Source organism: Oncorhynchus clarkii, chromosome 4, assembly GCF_045791955.1.
Source record: "Oncorhynchus clarkii lewisi isolate Uvic-CL-2024 chromosome 4, UVic_Ocla_1.0, whole genome shotgun sequence".
In the NCBI taxonomy this organism is placed as follows: Eukaryota; Metazoa; Chordata; class Actinopteri; order Salmoniformes; family Salmonidae; genus Oncorhynchus; species Oncorhynchus clarkii.
Genome location: NC_092150.1, coordinates 84803697 through 84818400, shown reverse-complemented (window position 1 = coordinate 84818400; position 14704 = coordinate 84803697). Strand labels below are relative to the sequence as shown.

Genomic DNA, 14704 nt, shown 5'->3' with positions numbered 1-14704 from the left:
TTGAATAATAGTATTATGTGACTCGTCTTGCATAACACATCCACTATATTACAGGACCACCTGACTAAATGAGGTTTCTACTTTTACTTGAATCATCAGGTTCAGTTTAGCAACAGCAACAGTGAGGACAATCTATGTGTATATACAGTGGGGCAAAAAAGTATTTAGTCAGCCACCAATTGTGCAAGTTCTCCCACTTAAAAAGATGAGAGAGGCCTGTAATTTTCATCATAGGTACACTTCAACTAAATCCAGAAAATCCAGAAAATCACATTGTAGGATTTTTTATGAATTTATTTGTAAATTATGGTGGAAAATCAGTATTTGGTCAATAACACAAGTTTATCTCAATACTTTGTCATATACCCTTTGTTGGCAATGACAGAGGTCAAACGTTTTCTGTAATGGACCCAGAGACAGAGACATGGACCCAGAGACATGGACCCAGAGACAGAGACATGGACCCAGAGACAGAGACATGGACCCAGAGACAGAGTCATGGACACAGAGACATGGACACAGAGACAGAGACATGGACCCAGAGACATGGACGCAGAGACATGGACCCAGAGACATGGACCCAGAGACAGAGACATGGACACAGAGACAGAAACATGGACACAGAGACATGGACCCAGAGACATGGACCCAGAGACAGAGACATGGACCCAGAGACATGGACCCAGAGACAGAGACATGGACCCAGAGACAGAGACATGGACCCAGAGACAGAGACATGGACCCAGAGACATGGACCCAGAGACAGAGACATGGACACAGAGACATGGACCCAGAGACAGAGACATGGACCCAGAGACAGAGACATGGACACAGAGACAGAGACATGGACCTAGAGACAGAGACATGGACCCAGAGACATGGACCCAGAGACATGGACCCAGAGATAGAGACATGGACACAGAGACAGAGACAGAGACATGGACACAGAGACAGAGACATGGACCCAGAGACATGGACCCAGAGACATGGACCCAGAGACATGGACCCAGAGACAGAGACCCAGAGACAGAGACATGGACCCAGAGACATGGACCCAGAGACAGAGACATGGACCCAGAGACATGGACCCAGAGACATGGACACAGAGACAGAGACATGGACCCAGAGACATGGACACAGATACAGAGACATGGACCCAGAGACAGAGACATGGACCCAGAGACATGGACACAGAGACAGAGACATGGACCCAGAGACATGGACACAGAGACAGAGACATGGACCCAGAGACATGGACCCAGAGACAGAGACATGGACACAGAGACAGAGACATGGACACAGAGACAGAGACATGGACACAGAGACATAGACAGAGACAGAGACATGGACACAAAGACATGGACACAGAGACATGGACCCAGAGACATGGACCCAGAGACATGGACACAGAGACATGAACACAGAGACATGGACACAGAGACAGAGACATGGACACAGAGACAGAGACATGGACCCAGAGACATGGACACAGAGACAGAGACATGGACACAGAGACATGGACACAGAGACATGGATACAGAGACATGGACACAGAGACATGGACATAGAGACAGAGACAGAGACATGGACACAGAGACATGGACACAGAGACATGGACATAGAGACATGGACACAGAGACATGGACACAGAGACATGGACATAGAGACATGGACAAAGAGACATGGACACAGAGACATGGACATAGAGACATGGACACAGAGACATGGACACAGAGACAGAGACATGGACACAGAGACATGGACACAGAGACATGGACACAGAGACAGAGACAGAGACATGGACCCAGAAACAGAGACATGGGTGACAGAGTGAACTCAGCCGATTACACACCAGGACCAGCACCAGGATACTCTGCCAGGACCTGGTGCAGGAGATAATGGGCCACACTGACACAGTACACTGCCATCAGATTCCCATGGCTCAGTTGGATGGACTAGGATAAAAGAGTCTATAGTGATAAATGACTGACCAGGAGCTAACCAAGACCATTGAGGATTCACAGCTATCAGAAAGGACCTGACCAAAAATACTATGGCAGAGGTAATAGACAGCTAAAGCTCTGCCAAGGGCTCAATAAACCCCACAGCTAGAGAGAGAGTCTCTGTCTCTCTCAGAGCAGCATGTAACACTGTACAAACCACACGCGGACGACCCCTCTCTTTACCACTCTGCTCTCCTAGGGGACAGGGGAAGGCACATTTGAACTCCCTCTCCTCCATCCCTCCCTCCCTCCCTCTCCTACCTCGACCTCCATCCCTCCCTCTTTCCCTCTCCTACCTCGACCTCCATCCCTCCCTCCCTCTCGACCTCCATCCCTCCCTCTTTCCCTCTCCTCCCTCGACCTCTATCCCTCCCTCTCTCTCGACCTCCATCCCTCCCTCTTTCCCCTCCCACTGTCTCCTACACCGACCTCCATCCCTCTGTCTCCTACCTCCACCTCCACCTCCATCCCCCCTACCTCCACCTCCATCCCCCCTACCTCCACCTCCATCCCTCCCTCCCTCCCTTCCTACCTCAACCTCTATCCCTCCCTCCCTTTCGACCTCCATCCCTCCCTCTTTCCCCTCCCTATGTCTCCTACCTCCACCGCCATCCCTACGTCTCCTACCTCCACCTCTATCCCCACGTCTCCTACCTCCACCTCCATCCCTCTGTCTCCTACCTCCACCTCCATCCCTCTGTCTCCTACCTCCACCTCCATCCCCCCCCTACCTCCACCTCCCTCCCTCCATCTACTACCTCAACCTCCATCCCTCCCTACCTCAACCTCCCTCCCTCTCCTCCATCCCTCTGCTACCTCAACCTCCATCCCTCCCTCCCTACCTCGACCTCCCTCCCTCTCCTCCTCCATCCCTCCCATCCATCTGCTACCTCAACCTCCATCCCTCCCTACGTCGACCTCCCTCCCTCTCCTCCTCCATCCCTCCCATCCCTCTGCTACCTCAACCTCCATCCCTCCCTACCTCGACCTCCCTCCCTCTCCTCCATCCCTCCCATCCCTCTGCTACCTCAACCTCCATCCCTCTCCTCCCTCTCCTCCATCCCTCTCCTCCATCCCTCTCCTCCATCCCTCCCATCCCTCTGCTACCTCAACCTCCATCCCTCCCTCCCTCTCCTCCATCCCTCTCCTCCATCCCTCCCATCCCTCTGCTACCTCAACCTCCATCCCTCTCCTCCATCCCTCCCTCCCTCTCCTCCATCCCTCCATCCTTTCATCTCTACTCCCTGCAGACAGATGGCATAGCAAAAGCCCAAATAAAGAAAGAAACAAATACGCTTTCCTGGCCTTTCAACTCTATAACGACTAACTGTACTCAAAACTAGCATATAGGAGGTCTCAGGTTATTACTAATGCATAAAGCTTCAGGCGAATCTCAGGCTACATACATAATATTGTCAGACTAAACACAAAAAAGCCTACCCTGAGATGGACAGAAATAGACAGACAGAGACAGAGAGAGAGACACAGAGAGATGGAGGGTAAAGGAGACAGAGAGAGAGACAAAGAGATGGAGGGTAAATGAGACAGAGAGAGAGTATAAAGGATAGAGAGAGAGAGATGGAGGCTGAACGAGAGAGACAGATAGACGGCAAAGGAGAGAGAGAGGGATAGAGATGCAGCGTGAAGGAGAGAGACAGAGAGAGGGATAGAGATGGAAGGTGAAGGAGAGAGAGACAGAGAGAGAGAGATAGAGATGCAGCGTGAAGGAGAGAGAGACAGAGAGAGGGATAGAGATGCAGCGTGAAGGAGAGAGAGACAGAGAGAGGGATAGAGATGCAGCGTGAAGGAGAGAAAGACAGAGAGAGGGATAGAGATGGAAGGTGAAGGAGAGAGAGACAGAGAGAGAGAGATAGAGATGCAGCGTGAAGGAGAGAGAGACAGAGGGATAGAGATGGAGGGTGAAGGAGAGAGAGACAGAGAGAGGGATAGAGATGGAAGGTGAAGGAGAGAGAGACAGAGAGAGGGATAGAGATGGAGGGTGAAGTAGAGAGAGACAGAGAGAGGGATAGAGATGGAAGGTGAAGTAGAGAGAGACAGAGAGAGGGATAGAGATGGAAGGTGAAGGAGAGAGAGACAGAGAGAGGGATAGAAATGCAGCGTGAAGGAGAGAGAGAAAGAGGGATAGAAATGGAGGGTGAAGTAGAGAGAGACAGAGAGAGGGATAGAAATGGAGGGTGAAGTAGAGAGAGACAGAGAGAGGGATAGAGATGGAGGGTGAAGTAGAGAGAGACAGAGAGAGGGATAGAAATGGAGGGTGAAGTAGAGAGAGACAGAGAGAGGGATAGAGATGGAAGGTGAAGGAGAGAGAGACAGAGAGAGGGATAGAAATGGAGGGTGAAGGAGAGAGAGACAGAGAGAGGGATAGAGATGGAAGGTGAAAGCAGAAGAGAGAGACAGAGAGAGAGAAGGATAGAGATGGAAGAAGGTGAAAGCAAGAGAGAGAGAGAGAGGGGGCAGAGAGAAGGATAGAGATGGAAGGTGAAAGCAAGAGAGAGAGAGAGAGGGGGCAGAGAGAAGGATAGAGATGGAAGGTGAAAGCTAGAGAGAGAGAGAGAGAGAGAATTGGCACGGGCACTAGAAAAGTCTGCAGCACCCGGCCTCCCCCTGCTAGAATCCGAAGTTAAATGTCTGCTGTTTGCTGATGATCTGGTGCTTCTGTCACCAACCAAGGAGGGCCTACAGCAGCACCTAGATCTTATGCACAGATTCTGTCAGACCTGGGCCCTGACAGTAAATCTCAGTAAGACCAAAATAATGGTGTTCCAAAAAAGGTCCAGTCACCAGGACCACAAATACAAATTCCATCTAGACACCGTTGCCCTAGAGCACACAAAAAACTATACATACCTTGGCCTAAACATCAGCGTCAGGTAACTTCCACAAAGCTGTGAGCGGTCTGAGAGACAAGGCAAGAAGGGCATTCTATGCTATCAAGAGGAACATACATTTCAACATACCAATTAGAATTTGGCTAAAAATACTTGAATCAGTCATAGATCCAATTGCCCTTTATGGTTGTGAGGTCTGGGGTCCGCTCACCAACCAAGACTTCACAAAATGGGACAAACACCAATTTGAGACTCTGCACGCAGAATTCTGCAAAAATATCCTCCGTGTACAACGTAGAACACCAAATAATGCATGCAGAGCAGAATTAGGCCGATACCCACTAATTATCAAAATCCAGAAATGAGCCGTTAAATTCTATAACCACCTAAAAGGAAGCGATTCCCAAACCTTCCATTACAAAGCCATCACCTACAGAGAGATGAACCTGGAGAAGAGTCCCCTAAGCAAGCTGGTCCTGGGGCTCTGTTCACAAACACAAACACACCCTACAGAGCCCCACGACAGCAGCACAATTAGACCCAACCAAATCATGAGAAAACAAAAAGATAATTACTTGACACATTGGAAAGAATTAACAAAAAACAGAGCAAACTAGAATGCTATTTGGCCCTACACAGAGAGTACACAGCTGCAGAATACCTGACCACTGTGACTGACCCAAACTTAAGGAAAGCTTTGACTATGTACAGACTCAGTGAGCAAAGCCTTGCTATTGAGAAAGGCCGCCGTAGGCAGACATGGCTCTCAAGAGAAGACAGGCTATGTGCTCACTGCCCACAAAATGAGGTGGAAACTGAGCTGCACTTCCTAACCTCCTGCCCAATGTATGACCATATTAGAGAGACATATTTCCCTCAGATTACACAGATCCACAAAGAATTCGAAAACAAATCCAAATTTGAAAAACTCCCATATCTACTGGGTGAAATTCCACAGTGTGCCATCACAGCAGCAAGATTTGTGACCTGTTGCCACGAGAAAAGGGCAACCAGTGAAGAGCACACACCATTGTAAATACAACCCATATTTATGCTTATTTATTTTATCTTGTGTCCTTTAACCATTTGTACATTGTTAAAACACTGTATATATATATATAATATGACATTTGTAATGTCTTTACTGTTTTGAAACCTCTGTATGTGTAATGTTTACTGTTAATTTTCATTGTTTATTTCACTTTATATATTCACTTTGTATGTTGTCTACCTCACTTGCTTTGGCAATGTTAACACATGTTTCCCATGCCAATAAAGCCCTTGAATTGAATTGAATTGAATTGAGATGGAGGGCAGAGAGAAGGATAGAGATGGAAGGAGAGAGACAGAGAGAGAGATGGAGGGCAGAGAGAAGGATAGAGATGGAGAGAGAGAGAGAGGGGGCAGAGAGAAGGATAGAGATGGAGGGTGAAGGAGAGAGAGAGAGAGAGAGAGAGAGAGAGAGAGGGGGCAGAGAGAAGGATAGAGATGGAGGGTGAAGGAGAGAGAGAGAGAGAGATGGAGGGCAGAGAGAATAACCCTAACAGGAGGGAAACCTTCCTCTTACCAAATCCTGTAAGTCCTATGTGTGTGTGTGTGTGTGTGTGTGTGTGTGTGTGTGTGTGTGTGTGTGTGTGTGTGTGTGTGTGTGTGTGTGTGTGTGTGTGTGTGTGTGTGTGTGTGTGCGCGTGTGTGCGTGTGCGCGTGTGTGTGTGGCAGCATGACGCAGATGGACACATCCGTGAGTCTGTCTTTCTCTCATGTGTCGCTTCCCATCGCATCACAACACCATGACAGAACTTCCCCAGCCTCTCCCTCCATCTCTCTATCTCTCTCTCTCCATCTCTCTCTCTCCCTCCATCTCTCTATCACTCCCTCCATCTCTCTATCACTCCCTCCATCTCTCTATCACTCCCTCCATCTCTCTATCTCTCCCTCCATCTCTCTATCTCTCCCTCCATCTCTCCCTCCATCTCTCTCTCTCCCTCCATCTCTCTATCTCTCCCTCCATCTCTCTATCTCTCCCTCCATCTCTCCCTCCATCTCTCTCTCTCCATCTCTCTATCTCTCCCTCCATCTCTCTATCACTCCCTCCATCTCTCTATCACTCCCTCCATCTCTCTATCTCTCCCTCCATCTCTCTATCTCTCCCTCCATCTCTCTATCACTCTCTCCATCTCTCTATCACTCCCTCCATCTCTATATCTCTACCTCCATCTCTCTATCACTCTCTCTATCTCTCTATCACTCCCTCTATCTCTCTATCTCTCCCTCCATATCTCTATCACTCCCTCCATCTCTCTATCTCTCTATCTCTCTCTCCATCTCTCTATCACTCCCTCTATCTCTCTATCTCTCCCTCCATCTCTCTATCACTCCCTCCATCTCTCTATCTCTCCCTCCATCTCTCTATCACTCCCTCCATCACTCTCTCTATCTCTCTATCACTCCCTCTATCTCTCTATCTCTCCCTCCATATCTCTATCACTCCCTCCATCTCTCTATCTCTCTATCTCTCTCTCCATCTCTCTATCACTCCCTCTATCTCTCTATCTCTCCCTCCATCTCTCTATCACTCCCTCCATCTCTCTATCTCTCCCTCCATCTCTCTATCACTCCCTCCATCTCTCCCTCTTATCTCTCTATCACTCCCTCCATCTCTATATCTCTCCCTCCATCTCTCTATCACTCCCTCCATCTCTCTATCTCTCCCTCCATCTCTCTATCACTCCCTCCATCTCTCCCTCTATCTCTCTATCACTCCCTCCATCTCTCTATCTCTCCCTCCATCTCTCTATCACTCCCTCCATCTCTCTATCACTCCCTCCATCTCTCTATCACTCCCTCCATCTCTCTATCTCTCCCTCCATCTCTCTATCACTCCCTCCCTCCATCTCTCTATCACTCCCTCCATCTCTCTATCATTCCAACCATCTCTCCCTCCATCTCTCTATCATTCCAACCATCTCTCCCTCCATCTCTCTATCATTCCAACCATCTCTCTATCACTCCCTCCATCTCTCTATCACTCCATCACTCCCTCCATCTCTCTATCATTCCAACCATCTCTCCCTCCATCTCTCTATCATTCCAACCATCTCTCCCTCCATCTCTCTATCATTCCAACCATCTCTCCCTCCATCTCTCTATCATTCCAACCATCTCTCCCTCCATCTCTCTCCCATTCCCCATCTCTTCTCTCTCTCCCCCTCCACCCCTCCCTCTCTCTCTCTCGCTCTCCCATTCCCCATCTCTTCTCTCTCTCCTCCTCCACCCCTCTCTCTCACCCTTCCTTCTCTCTCCCTGTGAAGTATAGGGCAGCAGAGAGCTGAGGCTAGGGTCAGTGGAGGTTCAAGGGGTTCAGGAGTAGAGGTCCCATATGGACCTGGTGACGTCAGCAGGCTCTGTCTCACACACACCGGCTAGGGCGGAAGGTAGCTTAGTGGTTAAAAGCTTTGGGCCAGTAATCGAAAGGTCACTGGTTTGAATTCCCAAGCCGACTACATTAAAACCTCTTGAACCTCTGGGGGCAGTATTTCATTTTTGGATGAAAAACGTTCCCGTTGTAAACAAGATATTTTGTCACGAAAAGATGCTCGACTATGCATATAATTGACAGCTTTGGAAAGAAAACACTCTGACGTTTCCAAAACTGCAAAGATATTGTCTGTGAGTGCCACAGAACTAATGCTACAGGCGAAACCAAGATGAAATTTCAGACAGGAAGTGAGCCAGATTTTGAATGCGCTGTGTTCCAATGTCTCCTTATATGGCTGTGAATGGGCCACGAATGATCTTAGACTTTCTGTCGTTTCCCCAAGGTATTTGCAGCATTGTGACGTATTTGTAGGCATATCATTGGAAGATTGACCATAAGAGACTACATTTACCAGGTGTCCGCTCGGTGTCCTCCATCGAAACTATTGCGTAATCTCCAGGTGCGTGCATTTTTCCATTTTGAACAGAGGAGAAACCAAACTGCCACGAGTGATTTATCATCGAATAGATATGTGAAAAACACCTTGAGGATTGATTTTAAACAACGTTTACCATGTTTCTGTCGATATTATGGAGTTCATTTGGAAAAAAGTTTGCCGTTGTAATGACTGAATTTTTGGGGTTTTTTCTTAGCCAAACGTGATGAACAAAACGGAGAGGAGAAACTACACGGAGCATAAATCCCAAAATGACACTATTATGGCACCCAGCTCATAGGCCTCTGATCAAAACTAATGCATGGCGTACGAATAGGGTGCCATTTGGGACACAGACCTAGTCTCTGTTGGATACACAAGCTCCCGTTAGGCCTACAGAAATACATGTCTCTAAAACCACATCTAACTGAAGGGATAAACAAGCTCCCGTTAGGCCTACAGAAATACATGTCTAACAACACATCTAACTGAAGGGATGCACAAGCTCCCGTTAGGCCTACAGAAATACATGTCTCTAAAACCACATCTAACTGAAGGGAAACACAATCTCCCGTTAGGCCTACAGAAATACATGTCTCTAAAACCACATCTAACTGAAGGGAAACACAATCTCCCGTTAGGCCTACAGAAATACATGTCTCTAACAACACATCTAACTGAAGGGATACACAATCTCCCGTTAGGCCTACAGAAATACATGTCTCTAAAACCACATCTAACTGAAGGGAAACACAATCTCCCGTTAGGCCTACAGAAATACATGTCTCTAAAACCACATCTAACTGAAGGGAAACACAATCTCCCGTTAGGCCTACAGAAATACATGTCTCTAACAACACATCTAACTGAAGAGATAAACAAGCTACATTCCAGCCAAATGACGACCGTTTTATGACAAATTCAAAATCGCCCGGTTAAAGTCGGAAAATATGTTCAAACATCGAGCTGCAGTTTTGGAATAATTGCGTCCCGTCTGTTTTCCACTTCAGATACTTTGCGAACTACTAGTGCCATTTTAAAATGTGTCAGCCTTTAACCCTCTTAAACACAGACCGGTTCCACACTGAAAATATGCAAAACATTAGTTTGATAAAGACACATTAAGCGTAGATCTACTAGCCAAACAGATGTTGTGGCTATAATTCATCACCAAGCAGTATTCAATGTGGAATTATTAATACATTTAGAAAATTCCAAAGAAAAAGGCATTTGTTATCTGTGATGGTTATGATAAATGAGGATTTGTTAAACAGCCCCAGACCATTATTCCTCCTCCACCAAACTTTACAGTTGTCACTATGCATTGGGTCAGGTAGTGTTCTCTTGGCATCCGCCAAATCCAGATTCGTCTGTCGTACTGCCAGATAGTGAAGTGTGATTCATCACTCCAGAGAACGCATTTCCACTGCTCCAGAATGCAATCACCGCGAGCTTCACACCACTCCAGCCGACGCTTGGCATTGCGCATGGTGATCTTAGGCTTGTGTGCAGCTGCTCGGCCATGGAAACCCATTTCATGAAGCTCCCGACGAACAGTTATTGTGCTGATATTGCATCCAGAGGCAGTTTGGAACTCTGTAGTAAGTGTTGCAACCGAGGACAGACGGTTTTGACGTGCTACGCGCTTCAGCACTCGGCGGTCCCGTTCTGTTAGCTTGTGTGGCCTTCCACTTCGCGGCTGAGCCGTTGTTGCTCCTAGACATTTCCACTTCACAATAACAGCACTTACAGTTGACCGGGGCAGCTCTAGCAAGGCAGAAATTTGACAAATTGACTTATTGGAAAGGTGTCATCCTATGACGGTGCCGCGTTGAAAGTCACTGAGCTCTTCAGTAACGCCATTCTACTGCCAATGTTTGTCTATGGAGATTGCATGGCTGTGTGCTCAATTTTATACACCTGTCAGCAACGGGTGTGTCTGAAACAGCTGAATCCACTAATTTTAAGGGATGGCCACGTACCTTTTGTATATATATTGTGTATCTAGAATACACACACAATTAAGAGTGTCTTCAACCAAATACTCTGTCTGACGATGACACCAGTTTAGTATCCTCTGCACATGCCCAGTGGGTCACAAGAGAGATCATTCCTTCCTGGATTGCAGCTTTTCAATAAACTGGTCCCAGATCAGACAATTTTTTTTATTTTATTTTTTCTTGGGCCTCTATATCTATATCTATTGGGGTTTTTTTGCGATTTGGATTCATCCCCTCTACCACACGGAACCCCACTAATCCCACCGACGGAAACGCACGAGGTGGCTAATAACAGACCTCCATTCTATGCTAGCTTGCTACCGATGGCCCGGCTAGCTGTCTAAATCGCCGTGACCCCAACCAACCTCACTACTCACTCGACCCTTATGATCACTTGGCTAAGCATGCCTCTCCTTAATGTCAATATGCCTTGTCCATTGCTGTTCTGGTTAGTGTTTATTGGCTTATTTCACTGTAGAGCCTCTAGTCCTGCTCACTATACCTTATCCAACCTATTAGTTCCATCACCCACACATGCGATGACATCTCCTGGTTTCAATGATGTTTCTAGAGACAATATATCTCTCATCATCACTCAATACCTAGGTTTACCTCCACTGTATTCACATCCTACCATACCTTTGTCTGTACATTATACCTATTTTATCGCCCCCAGAAACCTCCTTTTACTCTCTGTTCCAGACGTTCTAGACGACCAATTCTTATTGCTTTTAGCCGTACCCTTATCCTACTCCTCCTCTGTTCCTCTGGCGATGTAGAGGTGAATCCAGGCCCTGCAGTGCCTAGCTCCACTCCTATTCCCCAGGCGCTCTCTTTTGATGACTTCTGTAACCATAATAGCCTTGGTTTCATGCATGTTAACATTAGAAGCCTCCTCCCTAAGTTTGTTTTATTCACTGCTTTAGCACACTCTGCCAACCCGGATGTTCTAGCCATGTCTGAATCCTGGCTTAGGAAGACCACCAAAAATTCTGACATTTTCATCCCAAACTACAACATTTTCAGACAAGATAGAACTGCCAAATTGCAATCTACTGCAAAGATAGCCTGCAGAGTTCTGTCCTACTATCCAGGTCTGTATCCAAACAATTTGAACTTCTACTTTTAAAAATCCACCTCTCTAAAAAACAAGTCTCTCACCGTTGCCGCCTGCTATAGACCACCCTCTGCCCCCAGCTGTGCTCTGGACACCATATGTGAACTGATTGCCCCCCATCTATCTTCAGAGCTCGTGCTGCTGGGCGACCTAAACTGGAACATGCTTAACACCCCAGCCATCCTACAATCTAAGCTTGATGCCCTCAATCTCACACAAATTATCAATGAACCTACCAGGTACCACCCCAAAGTCATAAACACGGGCACCCTCATAGATATCATCCTAACCAACTTGCCCTCTAAATACACCTCTGCTGTCTTCAACCAAGATCTCAGCGATCACTGCCTCATTGCCTGCATCCGTAATGGGTCCGCGGTCAAACGACCTCCACTCATCACTGTCAAACGCTCCCTGAAACACTTCAGCGAGCAGGCCTTTCTAATCGACCTGGTCCGGGTATCCTAGAAGGATATTGATCTCATCCCGTCAGTAGAGGATGCCTGGTTATTTTTTTTAAATGCCTTCCTAACCATCTTAAATAAGCATGCCCCATTCAAGAAATTTAGAACCAGGAACAGATATAGCCCTTGGTTCTCCCCAGACCTGACTGCCCTTAACCAACACAAAAACATCCTATGGTGTTCTGCATTAGCATCGAACGGGCCCCCGTGATATGCAGCTGTTCAGGGAAGCTAGAAACCATTATACACAGGCAGTTAGAAAAGCCAAGGCTAGCCTTTTCAAGCAGAAATTTGCTTCCTGCAACACTAACTCAAAAAAGTTCTAGGACACTGTAAAGTCCATGGAGAATAAGAACACCTCCTCCCAGCTGCCCACTGCACTGAAGATAGGAAGCACTGTCACCACTGATAAATCCACTATAATTGAGAATTTCAATAAGCATTTTTCTACGGCTGGCCATGCTTTCCACCTGGCTACTCCTACCCCGGTCAACAGCACTGCACCCCCCACAGCAATTCGCCCAAGCCTTCCCCATTTCTCCTTCTCCCAAATCCAGTCAGCTGATGTTCTGAAAGAGCTGCAGAATCTGGACCCCTACAAATCAGCCGGGCTAGACAATCTGGACCCTTTCTTTCTAAAATGATCTGCCAAAATTGTTGCCACCTCTATTACTAGCCTGTTCAACCTCTCTTTCGTGTCGTCTGAGATTCCCAAAGATTGGAAAGCAGCTGAAGGGATTCCCAAAGATTGGAAAGCAGCTGCGGTCATCCCCGTCTTCAAAGGGGGGGGACACTCTTGACCCAAACTGCTACAGACCTATATCTATCCTACCCTGCCTGTCAACAAACAGACTACCGACCATTTCAAATCTCACCATACCTTCTCTGCTATGCAATCTGGTTTCAGAGCTGGTCATGGGTGCACCTCAGCCAAGCTCAAGGTCCTAAACGATATCTTAATCGGCATCGATAAGAAACATTACTGTGCAGCCGTATTCATTGATCTGGCCAAAGATTTCGACTCTGTCAATCACCACATCCTCATCGGCAGACTCGACAGCCTTGGTTTCTCAAATGATTGCCTCGCCTGGTTCACCAACTACTTCTCTGATAGAGTTCAGTGTGTCAAATCGGAGGGTCTGCTGTCCGGACCTCTGGCAGTCTCTATGGGGGTGCCACAGGGTTCAATTCTTGGAAGGACTCTCTTCTCTGTATACATCAATGATGTCGCTCTTGCTGCTGGTGAGTCTCTGATCCACCTCTACGCAGACGACATCATTCTGTATACTTCTGGCCCTTCTTTGGACACTGTGTTAACAACCCTCCAGGCAAGCTTCAATGCCATGCAACTCTCCTTCCGTGGCCTCCAATTGCTCTTAAATGCAAGTAAAACTAAATGCATGCTATTCAACCGATCGCTGCCTGCACCTTCCCGCTTGTCCAACATCACTACTCTGGAGGCTCTGACTTAGAATACGTGGATAACTACAAATACCTAGGTGTCTAGTTAGACTGTAAACTCTCTTTCCAGACCCACATCAAACATCCCCAATCCAAAGTTAAATCTAGAATTGGCTTCCTATTCCGCAACAAAGCATCCTTCATTCATGCTGCCAAACATACCCTTGTAAAACTGACCATCCTACCAATCCTCGACTTTGGCAATGTCATTTACAAAATAGCCTCCAATACCCTACTCAACAAATTGGATGCAGTCTATCACAGTGCAATCCGTTTTGTCACCAAAGCCCCATATACTACCCACCATTGCGACCTGTACGCTCTCGTTGGCTGGCCCTCGCTTCATACTCGTCGCCAAACCCACTGGATCCATGTCATCTACAAGACCCTGCTAGGTAAAGTCCCCCCTTATCTCAGCTCGCTGGTCACCATAGCATCACCCACCTGTAGCACGCGCTCCAGCAGGTATATCTCTCTGGTCACCCCAAAAACCAATTCTTTCTTTGGCTGCCTCTCCTTCCAGTTCTCTGCTGCCAATGACTGGAACGAACTACAAAAATCTCTGAAACTGGAAACACTTATCTCCCTCACTAGCTTTAAGCACCAACTGTCAGAGCAGCTCACAGATTACTGCACCTGTACATAGCCCATCTATAATTTAGCCCCAAACAACTACCTCTTTTCCTACTGTATTTATTTATTTATTTAGCTCCTTTGCACCCCATTATTTATATTTCTACTTTGCACATTCTCCCATTGCAAATCTACCATTCCAGTGTTTTACTTGCTATATTGTATTTACTTTGCCACCATTGCCTTTTGTTGCCTTTACCTCCCTTATCTCACCTAATTTGCTCACATCGTATATAGACTTGTTTATACTGTATTATTGACTG

At 47.1% G+C, this 14704-nt stretch overlaps 1 protein-coding gene across 2 annotated transcripts in view; it reads right to left on the bottom strand.

The window, feature by feature from the left end:
- Positions 1-14704, bottom strand: part of LOC139407386 (coiled-coil domain-containing protein 85C-A-like) — a 116649-nt gene that overhangs the window by 30743 nt on the left and 71202 nt on the right. The window lies entirely within an intron of this gene.